The 18868-nt window shown below is 45.2% G+C and overlaps 1 long non-coding RNA gene across 1 annotated transcript; it reads left to right on the top strand.

The window, feature by feature from the left end:
• The first annotated feature begins 3146 nt into the window (after positions 1 to 3146).
• Positions 3147 to 4009, top strand: LOC117447341 (uncharacterized). Its single transcript, XR_004552217.1, has 3 exons — positions 3147 to 3233; positions 3376 to 3529; positions 3942 to 4009. It is a non-coding gene; the product is annotated as an uncharacterized lncRNA (long non-coding RNA).
• Positions 4010 to 18868: the final 14859 nt, after the last annotated feature.

Below are 18868 nucleotides of genomic sequence, written 5' to 3'. Positions count from 1 at the left end.
AGATCATCTCTTCACCCCCCTCATATCATTCACATGTTACTTCAATAAACTTACAAACATCACACTGTTGTGGCGTGGTTCCTGCTAGTGAAATAATTCAGTGTGATAATTGAGCTTGAGCTTGTCCTGCCAGGAGTTTGTAAATCTGGGCTGAAATGGTGTCAGGGCCATTCTCATACACATGCAGGTGCTCATTGGTTAGCCTCGGTTAGCCTGCGCTGGAACGATATTTAGTATTAATTTTGATCTTGGTGGACTGATCATATTGGGCTCTGAGAGTGCTTATTTTTAGTGACCTCAGTTCTGACTTGTGAGGGAATGTTTGGTCAAACACTTTGTGTTTTGTCTCATAGTGGCAAATGAGACACACTGGCTCTGTGCTCCCAGTGGGCAGGATGAACATGAATGAGTCCACTCAGGGTTAAAAGCTCTGTTCTCACTGTCCACTTTCCTCTTCTTGGAGAGCGCCATGTGTAATTATTTGTCTCTCCCTGTCTGCCGCTAACACACCTGTTCACTCTCCTCTCCGCTTCTCTCCCTGTATCGCTAATTATTCTCTTCACTCACTTTCCTCTCCGCTTCTCTCTGCCTCGCTCTCGTCTCTTCTGTGTTTCTCTCCCTGTATCATCTCACTCACTCACCCTGTCGGCAGCGGTTAAAATAGAATCGCCCCGTCAAAATTGAAATCTCCTATTAATGTATTGATTATAGGTCAGGGTCCGTATAGGTCGGTGTCCGGATCCGGTCCGCCTGTTGCCGACACCTGCTCTACACTCTTAAAAATGTTGGGTTGTTTTGTCAACCCAACCACTAGGTTGAGCCTGTTGGTTAATTTAATTGGGTTATTTTGAAGGAAATGGGTATTCTGAGAACCCAATTCGCTAGGTTATTTCTGTTGGGTATGGAGTTATTAGCTGTTGGGTTGCAATTTCTATGAAGTTGTGTTGGTTTGTTTTGGAATACCCAACACATTGGGTTGACGTGCGGGCATGCGCATGCGCATTGCACAACCCGCGAAACCAAGCACCTCCCACTACTCTCCCGCTCCAACACGACAGTTTAGGTCGGACGGTCCCACTGAAGTGAAGAGAGGAGACTCAAAGCAAGGTTTGTTACATACATTACATATACATTGTTTTACCATGTAGTTGACTTGATATTATTATATAAAGCGTCATATTGTTGTTAAGATGTAAGTTCGTGGAGCACTGTTGTGTACATTGCATCAAAGTAGCAAGCTAACACGTTAGCTGGCTAGCTATGTAGCAAACACACTATGTTGTTGTTACTCGAAATGACTCGAGAAATGTGTCATGTATTGTAGCTAGGAGGACAACGTTAGTTATCTCGTCAATGTGGCTTTTAATGCAATATCACACAAGTGAGTGTTATGGAGAGGAAAGCGCGGTGGTGAATCAGCTAGCCTCTGCATGCTAGCAGGCCTCACTTAGCTAGCTCACCAGGCTTTCCACAGCACCCGTTTAACCGCCGACTAAAACTTTGGTAACGTTAACGTTAGGCCTAACCGTTATGTTAAAACAGTGAAAAGACGTTTGGACTACTGAATCTTATTTCATGTTATTGTATGTGTTTTTCTTAATGGGCTCTGTTTGTGTTTCAGGTTGATACGAACAATAGATGGACGATTTTGTGACCTCAAAGTTGATTGAGTGGCAGCTTCCAGGGCAGATAGAAAGGTTCAGAGGTAAGCTAATTTATAAGTCATCTCCATGCCTTCATTTTATGGGTACTGTGTTATGCAGGGTTCGTACAGGTGCTTGAAATCCTTGAAAATGCTTGAAATTTGACGTGGTGTTTTCAAGGTTGGGAAAGTGCTTGAATTTTGGGAATGGTGCTTGAAATTGAGATAAAGTGCTTGAAAATATAAATGCTTTACTTTTACAATAAATTGCTGTCTGACTGAATAGTTCGCTTTTTAGATTAAAAGAAAAGAATTGCTTCGCTTCTACATAAAACAGCTCGCTGCACCTTCCCGCGCTATGCGCGCGACCTGCAGGTCTTTGTGTTACGTGTGACCTGGGCATTCTGATGAGAGATAGATGACTGTGTGCCAGGAGGTTCAGTTTCAACGAGCGTTGGCTAGCAGGAGACAAAGCCATGGCTAAGACGAGGGTCAAGCCCACGAGTCGCCTCCTGCAAAGTTTGCAAACATAACGATGCGAGAGTCTGCGCTGACGAGCCACATGAAAGGTACGCCGTAGTAGAGCATTTTAGATTAGGCTAACGTTGTATGTTACGTTTGTTTAAGCTAACGTTTGCGAGCTGAATAGCGAACTCGATTGAGGGATAATAATAACTGCACGGGACAAACGAGCCGGTTTTTAGTTTTTTTTGCGGAGGGATCTAGATCGGCTTGAAGGCACATTATGCAATGTGCACATTATCCCTCTTATCACACATGGCCACATTCTCAACAAAGTAACGACATGACTCCCAATATTAATTGAAATGCTTTTATGGATTTAGAAAATGATTTTATTGATTTAAAAAATAGTTTTATATTTAAATTCCGCTAAGAAAAGTAGTCCGTTGTTACTGTTTGAACTAACGTAGCAACGGCAGGAACTGCTTCTTTAGTGTTTTTGAGGACCTCTTTGATTACAGATTTGAAAACATCGTTGCTTGCTTTAAAAGTAGCACAATTCATTATGTCAAAGCTTGGAAAGTATCTAGATATCCCTGCCCTAATGTCAAAGGAACTATGTCTGGACCGCTGCGTAAAAAGGAGGGTTTCTGCCCCGTTACTTCTCTTCTTACTTCTATAAGAATAAAACACGGAGGCAGCTGATCTCAAAGCATGCTCCCCTCTCCTGCAGGGGGGCGTGGTCAGCTGCAGCTCACAGAATCAGCCCCCTGCAAAAACAGCACTGGAAAGAGCAAATAGAGCGAAATGAGGCATTGCTAAAATGCAGGATCTTTTTGGTCTATATAGTCTTCTATATTTTTTTATATAAAAAAACTATATTTATATACTTTATATAGGTCGATACAGGAGATTGGCTCCTGGCCTAAGACCACAATGTTCTCAAATACTATTACTTGTCTTGTTGACATTTAGAGTGTTTTTACAGTATGACGACTGTTTTATTGTCTAATGATTGTATCTGTACATGTTGGCCATTTTCAGACCTACCGCGGTGATGAAAATTGCCCTGGCTTCCGCCTTGATTCATGCATTCCCCTGCTTAAACGATGACAGTGGCAGTGGTTTTGTGAGTACTTTTTGTGAAGTAAAACTAAATACTATCTAAAAAAAAGATTGATTCTTTTTTTAAATTGAATGTATATGCACAGGGTCAAGTCGACATTTTATGCTCATGGGTTTATATGGGGATTATTTTAATATCTTGTCAGGGAACATGGTATGCCAAGGGGCGATCCCACCACCCAGCAACCGGGTTCCTAGAAGAAAGACTCCGTAATATCAGGAAGCAGTTGAGGAGGAGCTCGCGCGGGCCCAGGCCACAGAGGGAACAAGACACTGTGCCCAGCAGGATAGTCATACCAGGTAATGCAATGAAAATCTGTACCAGATTTGCCTCTGGTTTAGAGTGGTATTTGTAATCTGACAGACAGCTCTGCAACAAAGTATTCTCTATGGCGTCATATTTGTTATGCAGCCTGTAATGCTGCATCTTAAATCTCAGTGCAGAATTCTGCTCTGGCTTTAGAGCTGTTATTCCATTAATTTAGTTTTTCTGTGAAACTGCCTCAATTGCTGCATCAATGTTGTCTCAGAGGATTTCGCTACTTTTATATACCAGGAAGTTGGCACACGTAGGCATCACTTCAAACCTATGGAACCCTGTCATATCAGTGACATAAGAAAATAGTGTATAGCACATTGAGAGATCACCGGGGTCGCATGGTTTGGTGTAATATTTATATTTGACAACAATGTGATCTTTTGTATTTTACAGCAGCCACCATATCCGAAGAGCGAGCTGTGCAGTTTGCAGAATGGTTGAAGAATAACTCGCAGCCCCTCTCCCAGGTGGAGGCATATATGCGGGACAGCTGCCAGTACAGGGCAGGATGGATACGGGCCGAGCACTCGAAGTCCATTCCCGAAGTCCTGGCCATGTTCCCTCGTCTTACTACTCCAGGCATGGTATGTCAAAACTCAAATATATGTAGCCTGGCGCCTGTTTGCTAGAGCAGTTTGGTAAATAGAAGCCAGGCTCTCCTCCAGGAGGAGACGCGTTTAGCCATTTTGTGAGAATGGAAACTACTCATTGCTTATTGGAGAATTAGGACAGAGCGACACAAAATGAAATATATTGCTTATTTTGAAAGAAAATCACCTGGACCATGTTTTTGGGGACCTGAGGAATGACTATACCTTTCAGGACAGGAACCGCTTTTGGCGTTCCTGTTGCTATGTACAGTATATAGCAACATACATTTCTTGTAATTTTTGAATAAATATTTGAAGTTTTTCAGAAAACTTAGGTCAGGATTTAGAAGGCATTTTTAGAATCGGCCTCAGGTCTAAATGGGTTAATCCAATAGTATACACAGGACATGCTGTATAAAGCCCACTTCTTTTCAGAAGTAGTAGAGTTGGTGCATATAATTCTTGTGCACATACAGTAGTGTGTGCACATTCTGTTATGCATTGTCACTACTCGTGAGTTTGGATTCCTACAGGCTAAATCTTGGTCATGCTTTTATTAACCTTGCTTCTTTAAGTATTGGAGCTCAGCCATCATAGGTCTTGTCAACTTGCCAGAATTATGTCAATATCTTTATTTGTCCTGTCTTTAAAACGTCATCACTTTATGGTCAGGAAAATGTACTTTTTTACTATGCACTAGGAATAGTGAGTGTATTGTCATATTGTCTAAATGACCATGTTTCTCAATTTGTTTCCATCTTTTAGATTGCACAAGATTTTTCGATCCGCTTCGCAGAGCCTGCACCTAAACTCTTCGAAACGTGGGTTCCTCTTTACGCTGACAAGATCATTCGTCTGGCGAAACGCGAAGGGAAACTCGCATTGCCAGAGGAACAGATCAATCTGGGTAAGATAGTTATTTTATAACAAACTTAGCAAATGTAAAGAATCCCTTACTAATAATAATAAGGAGTTTGTTTTTATATCATGCTTTTCTGGATACTCAAATGCACTATACATAAGAACTTAACTAACAAAACACTCAAACAAGAAAGACATTTTTTTTGGTGATTTGATTGATGTGGAACTTTATTTTATTGTATTATACGACTATTCAAGTCTATATTGTCCAAGCCGGTGGTCAAATATATCAGAACCTGGCCCGAGGGGGCACTCTCACAACTGCAAGACTGCTTCGAACACACAGCATGGGACATATTTGAACAGACAGACTTGGAGGAACACACAGAGGCTGTCTTATCCTACATCAAGTTCTGCACAGACATTGTAACTGTGGAAAAACGCATTCGGGGCTACCCTAACCAAAAACCATGGATGACAAGAGCGGTGCGGTCTCTCCTGAGTTCCCGTGACACAGCCTTCACGTCGGGGGATGCAGCCCAGTACAGCTTGGCAAGGGCGAATCTGAGGAGAGGCATCAAGGCTGCAAAGGAGGACTACAAGGGAAAAGTGGAGGAGAATCTCGCTCATAACAACACACGGTGTGTTTGGCAGGGCCTTCAACAGCTAACCAACTACAAGGGCAAAACATCTGGCACTACTAGAGCTGACGCCCACCTTGCAGAGGAACTAAACCACTTCTTTGCCCGCTTTGAGGCTAGCAGACCCCCCCACTTTTCTATTCTGCCTCTGTCCCTGCAAACTACCAGCTCCATACCACCTCTCACTCTCAAAGAACATCAGGTGAAGCAGACGCTGAAGTCTGTGAATCCTGGAAAAGCCGCAGGACCCGATGGAGTACTCGGAAAAGTACTCAAAGCTTGTGCTGACCAGCTTTCAGGGGTCCTGACCAGGATATTCAACCTGTCCCTGTCACAAGCTTGCATTCCATCCTGTCTGAAGACGGCTACCATCATTCCTGTCCCCAAAAAGACACCAGTCAGAGAGCTCAACGACTACAGGCCCATAGCCCTAACATCGGCGGTGATGAAATGTTTCGAAAGACTAATAGCCGACTACATCAAAGCCAGCCTCCCACCCTACCTCGACCCTCATCAGTTCGCCTATAGAGCCAACAGATCCACGGATGATGCCATCGCCACGGTCCTTCACACAGCTGTGAGCCACCTAGAAGGCCCAGGCAACTATATTAGGATGCTGTTTGTCGATTTTAGCTCAGCTTTTAACACCATCATACCTGACATACTACCATCATACCTGACATACTAGTGGAAAAACTGTCAAGCCTAGGTTTCCCCTCCATTTTATGCGCTTGGATTTATAATTTCCTTACAGACCGTCCTCAGACAGTGAAAATAGGCCCTTTTTGCTCCTCCACCCGCACCCTCAGCACTGGCTCCCCGCAGGGCTGCGTGCTGAGCCCTCTACTCTACACTCTCTACACACACGACTGCTCTCCCATTCACCCCTCCAACTCCATTATCAAATTTGCAGATGACACCACTGTGGTCCGCCAAATACATAAGGGAGACGACGAGTCGACATACAGAGACGAGATCCTGAAGCTGTCTGTGTGGTGTTCAGCAAACAATCTGTATCTGAACACAAGTAAAACAAAAGAAATCATCATAGACTTCAGAAAGCACCGTCCAGAACACGCCCCCCCTTCACCTCAATGGAGAGAGAGTGGAGAGGGTCTCCACCTTTAAGTTCCTGGGGGTTCACATCTCGGAGAGCCTCAGCTGGACAGCACACACCACTGCAGCAGTTAAGAAGGCCCAGCAGCGACTACACTTCCTGAGGGTGCTTCGGAGAAACCGACTTAACAAGAAGCTGCTGGTGTCCTTCTACCGGGCGACCATCGAGAGCGTGCTGTCATACTCCATCTCGGGGTGGTATGCAGGATGCTCAGCTGCGGACAAGAAAGCCCTGCAGAGAGTGATCAGGATGGCAGAGAAAACCATCGGCTGCCCCCTGCCCTCTCTGGAACACATCTCCACCTCCCGCTGCCTCAGCAGAGCTAACACAATGATAAAGGACAGCTCTCACCCAGGTCACAGACTGTTCTCTCTCCTGCCTTCTGGGAGGAGATACAGGAGCTTCAAGTCACGGACAAACAGACTCAAAAACAGTTTCTACCCCTGGGCCGTCAGGCTGCTCAACCACCACACATAATAATAACTGTAACCATTCTCACACATACACACACTTTTAATGCACTTTATATACTATTTTTTTTTATGTCAATATTTTTAACTATTTATTCCCCCGTATGATTGTATGTCCTATTGCTGTGTTTTTTGGTGTTATGTATTTGTTTGTATATTTTTTGCACACCGGGACAGAGTTGCACTCTGCATCTCGTTATACTTTGTGTATAGTGACAATAAAAGGCTTTAACTTTAACTTAATATTGACACCCATAATTGTCCTCCTACAGATGCCAGGGGAGAAGTAGCCCTGATGCTGCTGCCTGTCATGCTCCCTCAGCCTGTTTATAAACAGGGCAGAAAATTGGTCCGCGCCAGTGTGGAAGAATCAAAGAGATTCTTCATTGATGTTAAGCCTGTAAGTTATTTACCTTTTAACAGAAATTCAAATATAAATTCATAGTGAAATGACTCCAATTATTCTTTTACACTGTTGGAAAGCCTGATTCCTCTTTACAACAAGGGGCAACTTGTAAAGATTGTATTCGTGGAATGAGTGACACAGCTTAACATTTGTCAGAATACTCATTTCATGAAGCACTATTCTTACAAGTTGTAACTCGGTGTAAGTTGTTACTCCATATCGACGTGGGATGTATAAACCACAGACCACACATAAGTAGACTGGCCACGCACCCAGAATAAATTGTTTAAGACCACGCCATTGAATTTAGGGCTGTCACGCTTCTTTCTTCAATCAGCTGATGGGGTGGGAGGGGGTTGAAAGAGCTTCAGTAGAGAGCTGATGACAATTTCTCTGCACCGGTAGAAATACCTATCTTTTTTCTTTTCTTTCTCATCATAGGTCGGAACTAACATGGTGGAGTATTTGGAGCAAACCAAATCGTCCAGGTCGTGCCCGTTCGTGCTACTGCTTCAGGATGGGATGCTGTGCTCTCAAGCCTTTGTTGTGATCTCAGGCAAGGCTATTGAGACTGAGACGGCTCTCGCAGCTGTGGATACCTGTTTCAAGAGTTTTTATGTCTTTGACATAAACTATACAAATCAGTGTTTGCCTACTTGGCAATTTTTCCAGGATGTTGTTTATGAACTCGAGGGAACTGTTTCCCCAGCAGTGAAGTTCCTGAAAACGCAAATACATGCTTGCAACTAGACTGGCCTGCACCCCCCCCACCCATCTCTTCCTTTCTCTCTCCTCTCCCTCTTGTTCCACATCTCTCCTAGTATCAATAACCCTTGTGTGAGGAACTGGGAATTTTATTTTTTTATGTGTTTTGATTCTGTGATTTGAATTTTAATAAATCATTATTGTTACATTGGTGTGAGAATATATTTGATCAAGAAAACAACCGAAGGATCAGAGGTGAGTAAATGCCAACAAGATGTATCACACAATTGTGATAATGTGATAATTTAGTTAAATTGATGACTATCAGTTGTGCCAATGACATGTCAATTATAAAAGGGAACAACCCATTATAATTGGTAATAATTCATAATTAATTATACATTAACAACTAAACCCAGCAGTGTAGTCAATGTGAACCCTTCATTGGGTTATATAACCAACCCAATTTGTTGGGTAATATTATATAACCCAACAAATTAGGTTGGTAATATAACTTATATAACCAAACCCAATTTGTTGGGTTAAATTAACCCAGCGTGTGTTCTGTCCAATATTTAACCAGCGCTGGGTTGGGAAACTACCCAGATTGGGTTGTTTTTAACCCAGTCATTTTAAAATTGTAGAATTTATATTGAGTTTTGAATGAATAACATGTGGGGTTTTATGACTGGAATAAGTCATATTTATGAATAAGGAATAAGTTGAGGGGAGAAATGAAGCTTAGCGCAAGTTCAGACAGGAAGACCTAACACTCCGTATTGCTCGTCATGGCAATACTTGCTCCCTGCATCTAAATGACAGGGAGCGCCACTCCTCAGCTAACCTATCACGCCCCTCCATTTACAAGCCTAATGATCGCACCTGTTAATCCTTCTATATATGCTCTCCCCTGTTATATCAGCTGTCTTCCAGGTGTCAACGCGCAAGCAGCAGCAGGGCTTCGTCCCAGCTCCAGGCATTATTCATCAGCTCCGCAGTCTGGCGGATTAAGCTACAGGCGGCGTTCCCCAGTCGGCTAGTGGTTCCAGCCGGCCGCCCCGCAAACCCGGACGCGGGAGGAAAAGACAAGGAAATCGGGCTCCACGGAAGTTCCTCCGGCTTAATGGAAACGGGCTACTTCACCCAAACAATTGACGTACGCCTTCAGTCTCTCAAGAGGGTATCACTGGCTTCAGGGCCGCTCAAATGCGGCGCTTCCGGCTTCACGCGAAACGGGTCCTCATCGCATGCGAAGCTTTACCCATTCTGGCTTCAAACCACAACCCTTCCTGCAGGCAGGCAGGGCTCAAGCTACATCCCATTGAAGCTACTTCCTCCTGCGCCTCACTCTAAAATAGGCGTCAGAGTAGCGCTGGCAAGAGGGGTAAGTTGAGTTCCAGGCAGTGTTGGGTGTAACATGTTACAGTATGGAGTTTCAGTAACGTATTACTTGCATTACTAATGCAGTCGGGTAATTACTACCCATTACAATGCTCAGTAACTAACGCAGTTTCAAGCTTCAACACAGCGTTACCTGAAATGAATGGCGCCAACTCATTTCTAATATGCAAAAGACAAACAAATACGTCTATGATGTATTTTCGATCAGACGAGATCTCTCTCCCGGTCTGCGTGCGAGGGGGCGGGGCAGTTTACACACACGCAGCTGCTACATGCAGCGGAGCACTCTGCGGAGGTGGCGGAGAGAACGTGCTCCGAGGTGTGGTTAAACTTTACCCGTCTCGACGTGGAGAATGCTCGTTGCCAAAAGTGCAATAAGAGTTTAGCTTTTGTCTAAACATTTATCAAAGTGCAGCACATTCAGACAGAGGAATGCACCGTTTTCGACTGTCTAGCAGCTCTGTAGCCCCTTCCACGAGTAACATTTCCACGTCAGGTGTCATGTATGCTGGCAGCAACACACAGAGTTCACTAAATTATACAAACATGGGTTAACGATAGAGGTAACTGAGTGTTTTATTTTGTTGGGCTAGAGTCTTTCCCATGCTGTTTTCCGGGAATAATAGTCAAAGCCGTCAGGTGCACCATAGGCAAGACGAGAAGATTTGTCATAACTTTAACGAAAACGTCTGCTACCACCCATATCGTACATTCCTCCACATCTGCAGTCCTGCAAGGACGCTCATCCGAGGTCTGTATGCCCCAGGCGCAACCGCAGCTTTGCCAGTACCTCGCGCCAGGAACCACATGGAAAATAATCTTTCAAACCCCCCCCTACCCCCATTAACGCCACACATTAGCAGCGGCCATATCTACTCACTCAGACACTCAATGAGTCTTCGTTTTTATTCACGGATGCTGCCCATCCGTGGGGTTTTTGGGGAGTTTCTTCAGGGAGAAAGAGAAGTTCACGTAAGATGATAGAAGACAGTCTAATCACCCAATCAAGTGCATCTATGTCTCACCGTGGCGTAATTAAACTGCTAATTAAGCTAGTCCCATATCATGGGTCATGTTTCAGTGTTCACTAAGCATACATCATTTCATGCTGCACATATTGTCTCATTTATATTGGTTCATGCTCACATGGCTTACGATAAGCCAGGGTATAACATTCATGTATCATTGTACTCAAGCTAACAGCTGCATTACATTGTCTACATCTCCCTCTTCCCCCGGACATCGACTCGTGCCGGCAATCCTAGATCCCTCAGTTTACCTATGGTAAACATGCATATAACTGGTGGTGGTGTCTTAATAGCATTTCAGGGCTTCGTCCAGGATAGGTGCAGCAACCCTGCCGCAATCAAGGTAATTATTCCTCATCCCTACAACAACCAGACGGCCATCCAAGATCTCTCTTTCCTGGTATCTATACATTTAGTGGTAGTGTTCATCTGTGCATGTTTAACCCTGCATCGCAGGTCATCGACCATCGTGTCGGCAAGGTTTAGTGGTAGTGTTCACGTAAACCCGGCGCTGATTCCGGCCGTCGACCTCCGAGTCAGCATCCTATGATGTACAGTAAGCCCGGCAGCGATTCCGGCCGTTGTTTAGTGGTAGTACGTAAGCCCGGCCTGATTCCGGCCGGTGGCTCTCGGGTCAAGCATCTTATGATGTACAGTAAGCCCAGCAGAGAACAGTAAGCCCGGCAGCGATTCCGGCCGTTGTTTAATGGTAGTGTTCTCATAAGTCCGGCGCTGATTCCGGCCGTCGACCTTCGGGTCAGCATCTTATGATGTACAGTAAGCCCGGCAGTGATTCCGGCCGATTGTTTAATCCACATGTTAATCTCTCATTTCATCCATAGATCACCGCAGTCAGCCCACAAGACGTTCCGGAACCTCTGCCCAGGAGCCAGCTCTCAACCCGTCAGGATTCCTCCCCTGCATCTCCTCTCTCTCTCTTAAATAGAAGCCCCCTAGAAAGGCACCTCGAATCAGCAGGTTTATGAGGAAGGGCTTAGCGCGTCCACCCTCAAAACTTATGATTCGCTTGGAGAACGTTTGCGACGTTTTGCTTTTCCGTAGGCATCACACTTAAACCTGTTCTCATCTCCACCGTGTGTGCCTTCATGTGCTACTGCGCCACTAATCGCCACCTCAAACCCCAATACATCCGGGGCCTCTTAGCAGGAGTTCAGTTTAACGTTCGCGTTCCGATCCCGGCTTTCCCAGCCTGTTCGCAAACCAGTCAGTCAAACTCATCCTCAAAAGGTCTCATTAAAACTTTTCCCCCGTCTTAGACCGGAGACGCCCTATTACACTCTCCACTTTACGCCTCATGCTCTCCAAACTTAGAAGTGGGTTATTCTCCCCTTATATCGATGCACTACTCGATGCTCTATTTCTCCTAGCTTTTTATGCCTTTCTCAGACCAGGCGAATTTACCACAGCTTCCCTTACTTTCGATTCCAATCGAGACGTCAGCTTTCTGACATATCCTTTCACGCTAGCCACTTTAGTTTATATCTTTAACACTCCAAATGCGGCGGCGCCTGCTCCGTCATCGCCGCCCGCATCGACTCCCAGTTCTGCCCTTATAAGGCCATGATCAAGTTCCTACGGCTTAGACCTACCTCTAATCCTCTCTCACCATTATTCCTTATCTCAGGAAATGTTCCTTTAACGCAACGACAGTTCAATGTCTATTTAAAACAAGTCCTCATTAAATCCGGGTTATCACCTCTTCTATACACGGGGCACTCCTTTAGAATAGGCGCAGCTACTTCCGCTGCTAATCAAGGTGTCTCATCCTCATCCCTGCAACAACTCGGACGGTGGTCCTCCTCCGCTTTCTCATCCTACATTCGCCCCGACCTCAATGCCGTGCTGGCTATCCAAAGGTCTCTCCAAACCTTAACAAATTGGTACGTATGCATATAACTGGTGGTGGTTCTTAGCATGTCAGCACGTATGTCGCCCCGCGGCTCATGTTTATTTCTGCATATCTAAACCTGTGTGTCCAGGCTGTAAAACCTTCGGGTCTGTATAACGTGTCCCTGCTAAAGCAGGTTGCCCCGCAAGAGAAAAGGTTCGGGAAGCCTCGCACGTTCCGGGCGCCCCGGGGTGCTGGTCGGGTCGCTCGGTGCGTCCGGGTAGTCCCCGCTCACCCGGGATGCCCCGTACGTCCGGGACGCCCTGTACGGCCAGGATGCCCCCTCCGGGATGCCCCGTACGTCCGGGACGCCCCGTACGTCCGGGACGCCCCGTACGTCCGGGACGCCCTGTACGTCCAGGATGCCCCGTACGTCCAGGAAGCCCTGTACGTCCAGGAAGGATGCCCGGGAGGCATCAGTCGCTTAAATCCTCACATGTATTAACCTCTCCTTTCCATCCATAGATTTCCGCTGCATCCCACAAGGTAAGATTATTCACATTCAGTACTTCATACTTCATTCTTTTGGGGGTTAATCGGAAACGGTTCTTCCCTTCCCGATTGATATCCTACAAAAACCTGGGCCTAATCGCCAAAACAACATTTCATTCATTTGTGATGAACTGTCATCATTATGTTTCATTGATATAATGTGACCGATAATAAATATGTATTCCATACATCATGTCTCTCCTGATTTAAATGAAGCTTAGCGCAAGTTCAGACAGGAAGACCTAACACTCCGTATTGCTCGTCATGGCAATACTTGCTCCCTGCATTTAAATGACAGGGAGCGCCACTCCTCAGCTAACCTATCACGCCCCTCCATTTACAAGCCTAATGATCGCACCTGTTAATCCCTCGATATATGCTCTCCCCTGTTCTATCAGCTGTCTTCCAGGTGTCAACGCGCAACCCTCCTCCACCCCTTCGCCTCCTGCTTTCAACTCCATGCATGCACACACATGCATTTCCAAACATTCGGACTACCTATGTTGCAAATGTATTATCTTTTCAATTTACACACGGCATATATTGCACGTCTGTCCGTCCCGGGAGAGGGATCCCTCCTCTGTTGCTCTCCCTGAGGTTTCTCCCATTTTTCCCTTAAACTGGGTTTTCTTCGGAAGTTTTTCCTTGTACGATGTGAGGGTCTAAGGACAGAGGGTGTCGTATTGTCATACTGATATTCTGTACACACTGTGAAGACCACTGAGACAAATGTAACATTCGTGATATTGGGCTATATGACTAAACATTGATTGATCGATTGATTGAACTCAGGACCAAGCTTAACCTTCTCCCTTCCAACCGGACCTAACCACTTATCACCACCACCAGTGTCTAGACCCAGGGGGGTTCATCGGAAACGGTTCTTCCCTTCCCGATTGATATCCTACAAAAACCTGGGCCTAATCGCCAAAACAACATTTCATTCACTTGTGATGAACTGTCATCATTATGTTTCATTGATATAATGTGACCGATAATAAATATGTATTCCATACATCATGTCTCTCCTGATTGAAGTAAGTAAAGTGGATTAGGTGGTGGTGGGAGAGACAAGAAGAGACTGTAATGCAGCTGGAGTTGACTGAGAAAGGTTAGCTTGGCTCTGACCTTAATCCCCACAAAGTGAGTTATAAAGTACTACATTACATTGCATTTAGCTGACGCTTTTATCCAAAGCGACTTACAATAAGTGCGTTCGACCAACAAAATACAAACTTGAAGAAAACAGAATCATATAAGTACATCAGGCTTCATAGAGCAAAAACATTTCAAGTGCGACTCAACTGGCTTTAGATAAGCCAGCCCTTTATTAGTATATAAGTGCTTTGTTAATAGTTCTATTGCTTGAAGTGGAGTCGAAAGAGATGAGTTTTCAGTCTGCGCCGGAAGATGTGTAAGCTATCTGCTGTCCTGATGTCAATGGGGAGCTCATTCCACCATTTTGGAGCCAGGATAGCAAACCCGCGTGTTTTTGCTGATGGGAACTTGGGTCCCCTTCGCAGCGATGGTGCAGCGAGCCGTTTGGTTGATGCAGAGCGGAGTGCACGTGCTGGGGTGTACGGTTTAACCATGTCCTGGATGTAGGAAGGGCCAGATCCATTCACAGCATGGTACGCAAGTACCATTGTCTTGAAGTGGATTCTAGCAGTTATCGGAAGCCAGTGAAGGCAGCGGAGGAGCGGCGTGGTGTGGGAGAATTTAGGAATGTTGAAGACCAGGCGAGCCGCTGCATTCTGGATGAGCTGCAGAGGTCGGATGGCACATGCAGGTAGACCAGCCAGGAGGGAGTTGCAGTAGTCTAGGCGTGAGATGACGAGAGCCTGGACCAGAACCTGCGTGGCTTTCTGGGTCAGCTGGGGACGCACCCTCCTGATGTTGTAAAGCGTGTAACTGCAGCAGCGGGTTGTAGCAGCGATGTTTGCAGTGAAGGACAGGTTGTTATCTAGGATCACACCCAGATTCCTTGCAGTCTGAGTCGGGGAAACAACAGAGGTGCCAATGTTGATTGTTAGGTCAAGAGAAGGAAAAGCAGTTCAGTCTTGTCAAGGTTGAATTTGAGGTGATGATCAGACATCCACTGAGAGATGTCAGCTAGACAAGCAGAGATGCGTGCGACGACCTGGGTCTCTGAGCGGGGAAAGGACATAATTAATTGGGTGTCGTCAGCGTAGCAGTGGTATGAAAAACCATGCGGGCTAATGACTGATCCGAGCGAGTTTGTGTACAGGGAGAAGAGGAGGGGACCAAGAACTGAGCCCTGAAGGACCCCTGTAGTTAATTGACAAGGGTCGGACTCCGACCCTCTCCAAGTTACCCTGTAGGTACGGTCTTTGAGGTATGAGGTGAGGAGGGAAAGTGCAGAGCCTGAAACTCCAAGTTCTTGGATAGTGCGAAGGAGGATCTGATGATTCACTGTGTCGAATGCAGCAGACAGGTCCAAAAGGATGATGACAGGGGATAGGGAGTCTGCTTTAGCAGTGTGCAGTTCCTCAATGACAGCAAGGAGGGCAGTTTCTGTGGAGTGACCTGCCTTGAAACCAGACTGGTGCGGATCCAGAAGGTTGTTCTGATGGAGATAACAGGAGAGTTGTCTAAAGACAGCGCGTTCAAGTGTTTTAGACAGGAACGGGAGGAGAGAGACAGGCCTGTAGTTTATAACATCTGACGGGTTGAGAATGGGTTTCTTTAGGAGAGGGTTTACTCTTGCCTCCTTGAGACAGTTTGGAAAGTGACCAGAAGTTAGAGAAGTGTTGATGAAATGGGTGAGAAATGGTAGAATATCAGGAGCAATAGTCTGAAGGAGGTTTGAGGGGATAGGGTCCAGAGGACAGGTGGTAGGGCGGGCAGAGGTAATGAGGGTAAGAACCTCACTTGGAGAGAGAGGGGAGAAGGAGGTCTGGTGACCCAGCGGTGAGTAGAGGTGAGTCAGAAAAAGAAGAGCGAATATCATCAACCTTTTTTTCAAAGTGGTTAACAAAGTCGCTTGGCAGAAGGGAGGAGGGGGAAGGGGCTTTGGGAGGGGATTAGCACGCAGTGCATAATTTAGCCAGGGAGCAGGAGGGGACTGAGAGCCTGCCGAGATGTGAGAGGACGGAGAGAGTCCAGAGAGGATGAGAGAGTAGAGAGGAGAGTTTCCGCAGCAGAGTTTGGAGGCAGGAGTTGGAACGAGTCAGAGGAAGGGAGGGCTGAGAGCACCGATGAGGCAAAGGTAGAGGGGGAGAGGGAACGGAGGTTACGGCGGACAGGTGCAGGATGAGAAGAGATTAGTTTTTTATGTTTGGAAAGGGGTAGAGAGAATGAAATGAAGAAGTGATCGGATGTGTGGAGCGGGTTTACAGAGAGGTTAGAAGTAGTGCAGTTCCTTGAGAATATGAGATCAAGGACATTGCCAGCTTTATGAGTTGGTGGGGACGGAGACAGTGAGAAAGCAAAGGCGGTTAACAGAGATGTTAATTCGTCTATCTTCCCCGTCTGGAGGTTGAAGTCTCCGAGAAGTACAGCGGGAGGGCCAGTTTCAGGGATGTGTGATAGGAGATTATCCAATTCCTCTAAGAAGTCCCCCAAGGCGCCTGGTGGACGGTAGAGAACAACAATGGTTAATTGTATAGGATGGGTTACTGTGACGGCATGGAATTCAAAGGTGGAAGGAGTGAAGTTAGGTAGCTCGAAGAGGGAAAAGCTCCATTTGGGAGAGAGCAGGAGACCAGTGCCACCTCCTCTGCCAGTGGGTCTGGGTGTATGGGAGAAGGAATATGCTGTGGAGAGAGCTGCTGGGGTGGATGTATTGGATGGAGTACTAGTCCGTCATCAACAGATCACTCTGCGCAATGCTGAAGTTTGCTTGCAGATGTTTTGCTTGCCATACTTAAAGCCCTACTCCCCTCAAAAATGTGTTTACTCCATCTGAATGTTTGACCTTTTGTGTGCTGAATAATGTATGAGCAGATTCTGATATTTAATGTCTGCTTTCACATGCAACTGCTGGAAGGTGTTCATTTGAGAGCAAATATGCAACCTAAGTTATGTTATGTTATGTGTGGCATTGTTTTCTGGCAGGTAGGCGCTGGGCAGATCCTCCTCCAATTCATTTCAGCAGACAAAACATTACAGCACAACTTTTATTGTTTAGATGACAGCAATGTTGTATCTGAAACGTTGTATGAGTGAGATTCATCATCATCATGAGGACACATGTTGCTTTCCATCAGCAGCAGCAGACAATATAAATCTCTGATATGCTCCTGTGGGACTACTGCTGGATACCATCTACTTTTGTAACGTTTCCATAAAAATCTCAGGGCCACATGAGAATAAAAAGTGTTTATTCATGTGAGAGCTTTTAAACACACTGCCTTTTGGCAATCAACCTTAACACCAGCAAACATTCAGGCTTTTGAAGTACTTAATGTATCGACTCAAATGTTGCTTTCTCTGAGCTTTTTAGACATTCCTTAGCTGATTTTGAAAATGTGAAGCACTTGTAATTAGATCGTAACCTTAACACCAAGGTTCAAGTTATGTGGGAGCCAATGGGAGCTGAGCTCCCATAAGGAGGGGTCTGAGCTCCTATGAAAGCAGTGAAATCATACATCTGTGGGGGTCGCTAATACATTAGCAACAACCATTATTGTAATCATAAATAATGCATGTGTCAATGTAATGAGTATTATTTACGTTAACGAGGTAAATAGGCTAAAAGAAAAACATGTTTTAATCCAGCGGTTCAATCAAGATAAGCTTGGAGAGAAAGATACCGTTCTTGTCACAGTTTATCATATATTCTCATGGATAGTCTTGGTTTGTTCCATAAATTATACTGGATATTGCCAAAAAACTTTGTTTTTTTTGTTTAATTTCTAGGACATTTATTGGCTCAACTTAAAGTGTCCTATAATGCAAAATTCCCTTTTTGATGTCTTTTATACATAAATATGTGTCAGGGAACTCACAAAGTGTCAGAAATTAAAACCCTCTCTCTTTTCCTCCGTACCCAAATCTCTAAAAACTGGGGTACAATGGAGCTGATCCAGATTTGCGTCCGATATGACGTAATATCGGAAATGTGGGCTGACTTTACACCCACGGCCCTATCAGAAACGTTGCTATCAGAAACAATATGCGACGTGTTTTGGACCTAATATGGTCTTTGTTTACATTAGCAAGCATCGCTAACACTCAGAGCTATTGCTGTACTGGAGAGAGTATGTGTAAAAAAGCAGGAAATAAAAAAAGGAACTCACCTTGTATTAAACCCGCAAGAGAAAAAGTATTTGAACTCCATACTGTTTCAGAAATAAACCTTGAAGTGCTTTGGAACATGATATGGTGTTTAATCACATCAGTCATTTTTTAGCTGTATCTGAGCAGTGCAGACAGCTCGTCACAGAACTCACAGTGTGCCTGGTGCTCAAAAGGGGGCGGGGCCAGAAGCTACAGTCACAGAATCACCACTTCTCTAACAGGCCTGAAATAGAAGGATATGAGGGATGTCTAAAATGCATGATCTGTTTGGTATTTTTAGCAAAAAACATCATAGACATGTTTCTTTTATATATTGTTCATATATCTGATTCCCATAATATATGCCTAAAAATAGCATGATAGGAGATCTTTAAAGACAACGATTCGATTGAATCTTAAACCGGGTTGTAAGACTGCTTTGTTCCAAACTCGATTCCG

This window comes from Pseudochaenichthys georgianus, chromosome 5 (genome assembly GCF_902827115.2).
Source record: "Pseudochaenichthys georgianus chromosome 5, fPseGeo1.2, whole genome shotgun sequence".
Classification (NCBI taxonomy): Eukaryota; Metazoa; Chordata; class Actinopteri; order Perciformes; family Channichthyidae; genus Pseudochaenichthys; species Pseudochaenichthys georgianus.
The sequence above is the reverse complement of the archived record's forward strand: the minus strand, read 5'-3'. Positions and strand labels throughout refer to the sequence as shown.